Here is a 6,791-nt window from a genome sequence, read left to right on the forward strand (position 1 = left end):
TGTCATTTTAAATTCCATGAAGAACAATTGTAGACGGTCAGAATTCTCAGACCAGAATTACTTTCATTTATCTTGAGGGAAAACGGGAGAACACCTGATACAGACTCGCTTGGCTAGCGACCTCAATGTTTAGAGTAGCGGTTTCGGTTCGCCACCTGCGCTGTGACAAGATTCGCTGGCTGGTATCCTTTTTCTTTTATCTCCATTCCCTCTTGAAATGATTTCTTTTGTCCTCAGTACAAGGCACCAGAAATACACTTCTGACTCAGCGCCGACTTACAGATATTTTCAAACAAGCTTGTTTTGAATCACAGGAGGCTCCTTAGAAACTTACCCAGAAAGTGAGTGAGTCCCTATTTTGTTCTCGGCATCTTTTTCAGCTAGATTTTTTAAAAATAACAGCTTTATTGAGTTATAATCCACATACTGTATAATTCAGCCATTTAAACTGATAACAGATACTACACTTGATCTTAGCCAAAAGGCCGAGAAGCGATAATAATTCTGCCATTTAAAATGTACACTGTAAAGCTCTTTGGTATAGTCACAGAGTTGCACAAACATCATCACAATTTTAGAAAATTTTAATCACCTCCAAAAGAAACCTCATGCTTGTTAACAGTCATTCCCTGCTCTCCCCTCCCCTGGCAACTGCTGACCTACTTTGTGTCTCTATGGCTTTGCCTGTTCTGGATACTTCATATAAAGGCAATCATGCAATACATGGTCTTCCGTNTACACTTGATCTTAGCCAAAAGGCCGAGAAGCGATAATAATTCAGCCATTTAAAATATACACTGTAAAGCTCTTTGGTATAGTCACAGAGTTGCACAAACATCATCACAATTTTAGAAAATTTTAATCACCTCCAAAAGAAACCTCATGCTTGTTAACAGTCATTCCCTGCTCTCCCCTCCCCTGGCAACTGCTGACCTACTTTGTGTCTCTATGGCTTTGCCTGTTCTGGATACTTCATATAAAGGCCATCATGCAATACATGGTCTTCCGTGACTGGCTTATTTCACTTAGCATAATGTTTTCAAGGTTTTGCTACATTGTAGCATGTAGCAGTACTTCATTTCTTTTTATAGCCAGTTAATAGTGCACTGTATGAATATTTTATTTATCCATGCATACATTGGTGGTCCGTTGGATTGCTTCCACCTCTGGCTATTATACAAATGCTTCTCTCAATATTTGTGTACAAGTTTTTGTTTGGACGCTGTAAAGCTAAATAACTTGTTCAGCCATTTGTTGAAGACCGAGCAGGACCTGGAGCCTATGGCTTATCATCCCCAGAACACTGCTTTTTGTACCCACCTGCATTGCATCAGCACACTCTGCGGTCCAGGTGGTGTCTAATTAGACAAGTGTTCCAAGGATCCGATTGGGAGAAAAGTTTAGAATTGGGTAGTATTGTCTTTATTTCACCAGGAAGAGAAATAACAATTTCCCAATTAATCGAGGATAACACTTATGGAAGGTTTGTATGTACCATGCACCAAGCAATATGCTTTGCTTGAGCTAACATATTTAATTTCAAAAACAACCCTCATTTTTCAAATAAGGGAACCAAGGCTTAAAAATAAAAACGTATCCAGTTTATTATAGGATCAAGAAGAAAGTTAAAGCCAGGTGCATCTCACTCTACATGACTTGGTTCTTGGCAGTTTTGCTGCGCTGATGGAACTGAGTACAGTGTTCTCTGCCGGCCCTCCTTGTCCGCCCACTGCCAACTGCTATTTCCGCGGGGGATGAGTTTTAAGGACCCTACAAATGCAACGTTTACAAATCAAGAATGTCTTGCGTATATAGGTGTGTTTAAGCAAAAATATGAAATCATTTCGTTTCTAAATAAAACCACATATCCTTCTTCAAAATTATCAACAGAAGTAGACTGCTCTTTATTTAAAGCCAGTGAGGCAAGTGTTTTTTAGAGGCAAGTGCAAACTACTATCAATTGTTAGTGTCTTCTGGAATACTGTGCGGAGAAGAATTCTGACGTCTTGACCAAGTTCGGAAGAAGATTGTGGCCATCTGTTTATGAAGTTCCACTGTTGTAGGAATGGGCACACAAAACATACATGTGCTTTTTCTGGGCGTTTAAAAAGTTCTCACATCAAATGAAGGACAGTAGAATGTGTTTTTGTGTGTGTGTCTTCTGTCAGGTTTTCCATAGGGTATGACCATTTATATTTCTACTTTAAAAAGTAAGATTCTATTGGTGTTTCATGTGGGGCATGTTGTAATTACATAAAGAAGAACAAGAAAATCGAAGGTTGGAAATAGATAATATATTAGATAAGAATGCCATTAATAGAATATTTTAGTAACTTCTATGGTGATAAGTGTAACAGCAACCAATTAAGTGAAAAATCTGTTTGGTCTTAGCTTGGTTGTCAAAGGAAGTTTGTGAATTAGAAGCGACCATGTTTTCCAAACCTAGATTGGAACACACAATCCGAAAATTCATTTTTAAATTAATAACTAAATATATTGGTATAGATTTTGCAAAGACATTAAAACTAAATAGCACTCAAGGATGTTTTAAATAAATCACCTTTACATTAAAAGTGATATTAAAAAAATACACAAATCTATTCGGGAAAGGTCCTGGAAAACGCAGGACTGTTGATTTAAACAGCAGGGAAAGAGTTCTGGAGTGGATGCTTTCTGAGTTCCCCCAAGCAAAGTCCTTACACCTTGCCAGACATGTCACCTCCCTGAAATTCACTCACCTTCTTCAGCTTCTGGCTGAAATTCATACATAGAAGGTACCATTCTCAATGGCTATGAAAAACATTTCTTTCTAGAATGAGCTAACATTCTAAAGAACAGTCAGTTTCTGGAGGTACAAGGACACCCCTTCTTATATGAGCTGTAATTTCAGGATCACTCACATCAAGAGTCTACATTCTCACCCTTTCATACTCCTTAATTCTCCCATTTTAATCATCTATGTATTCTCCAGGGTTGGCTTAGTCTTAGCTTTCGTTTTAGTTTTCTGTTTCTCTGGTGACTAGGCAATCTGTTATTTTCATGAGAGGTCTAGGAATTCTTTAGTAGAGTATGAATTCCTCCAAATTCCGGGTCTATTGTCCTTGCTTATGACCTTTAGCCCCAGTTTTAAGTCTTTTCCGTAGCTCCAGGACACTCTGCCAAACCCAGCACTACAAAGTCTTTCTGACTTTGGCATTGCTTGTCGGGCTGATCCTGGATAACTGTTATTTTTTTCTTTTTCCTACAATAAATATAAAAATGGGTGCCAGTTTATTAACCAACTTGAACTTCAGGGTAAACCAACTACGCTTACTTTTCTGACCATCAATAGTCCTTTCATTTTATCATATTTTCTTGCCTCTTTCTACCGTATTAGATATTAGTGCTTAAAGGTTAAATCAAGCTTCTCCACTCGTCGACTTCTTTCTTTTTATTCTTTGATCTTACATTGAAATTATAATGCTGCATTTGTGACGTCACTTTCAATTGTTTCCAGATGATTTCTCATGATCAAAAAGAAGGTGAAGCCAATATATGTTAGTAAAAAAAGTAGATCTTCAAACAGGGAGATGGTTGAGGGAAAAAGTATATAATAATAATGTTGAAAATACAAAACAACTATAGGTAAATTGCCTTTTCTCTCCATCTTAAAATAAAGTCTTTGATCAATTGTGCCAGTGTATGAAAATTTGAACTCTAAAGAGGCTAGGCAGCTTTCTAAACCCAAACATCAAAAGACTTGCTTCCATTAGAAAAAATTAAACCCATGATAATTTGAATGGATTTGAAATTCTCTAAAATGAGCTCTAATAATAACCTTTACAAACAGAAAAGAAAAAACCAGTAGGTTATGTAGCTTCGTGCTACCATTTTCTCTGGTACATTAGTTTTCCAAAGATGGCATTTTGGCTTGTACCAAATAAAAGGGCAAAGGTTACCAAATGCAAGCCTGGGGAAGCCAGAAGAGAGAACAGCTATTACAATGGAGGGGGAAATCCAAGCTGTCAGCTCTGAATGGACAGAAATAGCATGTGTGAAATTGGCAACCAGGAACAGCATGGCACCTTGGGAAGGGCCAGGAAATGAATTCAACTGCGTTCCTATTTACTGTATTAGAGCTACAGTTCTGATAGAGATTTAAGGTTCAGAGAGAGAAATGCATGAGTCTTTAATAACTTTGGTAATATTCAGTTATTCAGAAAGCAATTTAAACAAGTAAAATATCAGAATAAAAATGATAGAAAAAATGATACAGGGAAAAACATAAAGAATAAAAATTACCCATCATCCTTCCCAAGAGGCTCTGTTAACAATTTGGTACATTTGCTTCCTCTTACATGCATTGTTTTACAAAGTTGTAAGCAGCTCGTATATATAATTTTGATTTCTGCCTTTTTATTTACTATTATATCATAAATATTTTCCCTTGTCATGAAAATGTCTTCATAACCTTTGTTGTTATTGTTCATAGAACATTCTGTTACATGAATAGACAGACTTTAATTTACTTAAATATAATTAATTCAGCTACTCTTTCCCCACGCCTTTGTCCTCTTCGAATGTATTTTCCACTGAGCAACTAGAGTGCTTCTAAAAATTCAAAGTTGATCTTCTTATTCTCCTTTTACAAACCATTCAAAAACTGATTACTGTTAGAAAAAGATCACTGTCTCTAGCAGGCTCTTGGGGGCTTTACGTCCTTGCTATCACATCAGTACCACCTGGGAACTTAGAAATGCAGAATCTCTACCTCCTCCTAGACTCTGTGAATCAGCACGACGTTTTTACAAGACCTTGGGTGGTTCCTGTGCATGTTAGGATAGAGAAGCGCCGTCTTCATGATCCGGCACCAGCCTCTTTGGGAGCAGACTCCTCAGGGATCCCTGTGATCCTGCAGCACTCAATCACCACGCCCCTTCCCCCAACAGAACCTCGGCAGGTGATGTGGACTGAATGTTTGTGTGCCCCCAAATTCATATGTTAAAGCCCTAGCCCCTAAGGCAATGGCATTTAGAGATGGGGTCTTTAGGACATAATTAGGCTTAGATGCAGTCATAAGGGTGGAGTCCTCACGATGGGGTGGATGCCCTTATTGAGCAGGGACTCTCTGTCTCTCCCTTTTTCTCTTTCTTTCCCTCCTCCCCAGCCCATCCTGTCATGTGAGGACACCAAGAGAAGGCAACCATCTGGAAGCCAGGAGGAAGGCTCTCACCAAAATGTGACATAGCTGGTACTCCGATCTCAAAATTCTGACCCCCCAAACTGTGAGAAGATAAATGTCTGTTGTTTTAGCCGCCCAGTCTGTGGTATTCTGTTATGGCAGCCCGAGCAGACTGTGTCAGTAGGTGTGCGCTGAGCTCTCCGCCCAGAAAGATCTCCACATGACTTTCCACCAGGTTAACTTTCACCTTTTCTTCAGAGCCCATTCTAAAAGGAAATGAGAGGTCTAGCAGCCTTAATATATAAAGAGCTCTTACAACTCAACATCAAAAACTCAACATGAATAGACATTCAAAAAAGATATCAATTGTCAAACAAAATGAGCAGAGAACATGAATAGACATTCAAAAAAGATATCAATTGTCAAACAAACATATAAACAGATGTTCAATATCATTAGCTATTAAGGAAATGCAAATCAAAACCACAATGATACATCCATTAGGAGGGCTTACATTTAAAAATATAAAACTGAAATAGCAAGCATTAGTGAGGATGTAGAGAAACTGAACCTTTATACAATGGTGATAAGAATACAAAATGTAGAAAGCAATTTGGTGGTTCTGCAACAAATCAAACAAATAATTGGCATATAGCCCTGACCAGTGTGGTTCAGTTGGTTGGGCATCAACCCACAAAGCAAAAGGTCCTGGTCAGGGCACATACCAGGGTTCTCTGTTCGGTCCCCCACAGGGTACAGGCAAGGGACTACTGATTGATGTCTCTCTCACATACATTTCTCTCTTCTTCCCTTTCTCCCTCCCTTCCTCCCTCTATAAATAAATAAATAAACAAACAAACAAATAAATAAATGAGAATTACCATACAACCCAGCAATTCTACTCCTAGGTAAATACCCAAGAGAAATAGAGAAATATAAACAAATGTCCACACAAACTGGTATGCAAATATTCAGAACAGCGTTGTGCACATAGCTAAATATCCACTGATTTATAAATGGATAAATGCAATATTAATTATCCATAAAGAGAAATGTCGTATTGGTATATACTACAACACGGATGAATCTTGAAGACAGTATGCTAAATGAAATACATCAGACATAAAAGACAATGTTTTGTATGAAATATCCAGAATAGGCAAATCCATTCGGACAGAAGGCAGAGCAGGGATGGCAGGGGCTGTGGAGAGGGAGGAATGGAGACTGAATGCTTTATGGCATTTTGCTTTATGCATAGGAGGATACCTCTTTTTTATTGATTTTAGGGGGAGAAAGAAACAAAGAAAGACAGTGGTTTGTTGTTCAACTTATTGATGCATTCATTGGTTGATTCTTGTATATGCACTGGCTGAAGATCGAACCTGTGACCTTGGTGTATCGGGACAACATTCTCTCCAACAGAGCTACCTGAGCAAAGTTGAGGTTATTTCTTGAGTTGATGAAAATGTTCTGGAACTAGATGGTGATGATGGTTGCACAACATTATGAATGTAGTTGTTGTCACTAAACTATACAATTTTAGGTGGTTAAAAAGGCAAATTTTGTTATGTATATTATACCAAAATATAGACAAATTTAAGGAGAAGAGGGGGAGAAGTGAAAGGAAAGG

General features: G+C 38.1%; 1 pseudogene; it reads right to left on the reverse strand.

The window, feature by feature from the left end:
* Window positions 1–381: 381 nt before the first annotated feature.
* LOC118995619 (uncharacterized) lies at window positions 382–497 on the reverse strand (annotated as a pseudogene).
* Between the last annotated feature and the right edge of the window lie 6,294 nt (window positions 498–6,791).

This window comes from Sturnira hondurensis, unplaced genomic scaffold (genome assembly GCF_014824575.4).
Source record: "Sturnira hondurensis isolate 20B ecotype Veracruz unplaced genomic scaffold, ASM1482457v3 Scaffold0010128, whole genome shotgun sequence".
Taxonomy (NCBI): domain Eukaryota; kingdom Metazoa; phylum Chordata; class Mammalia; order Chiroptera; family Phyllostomidae; genus Sturnira; species Sturnira hondurensis.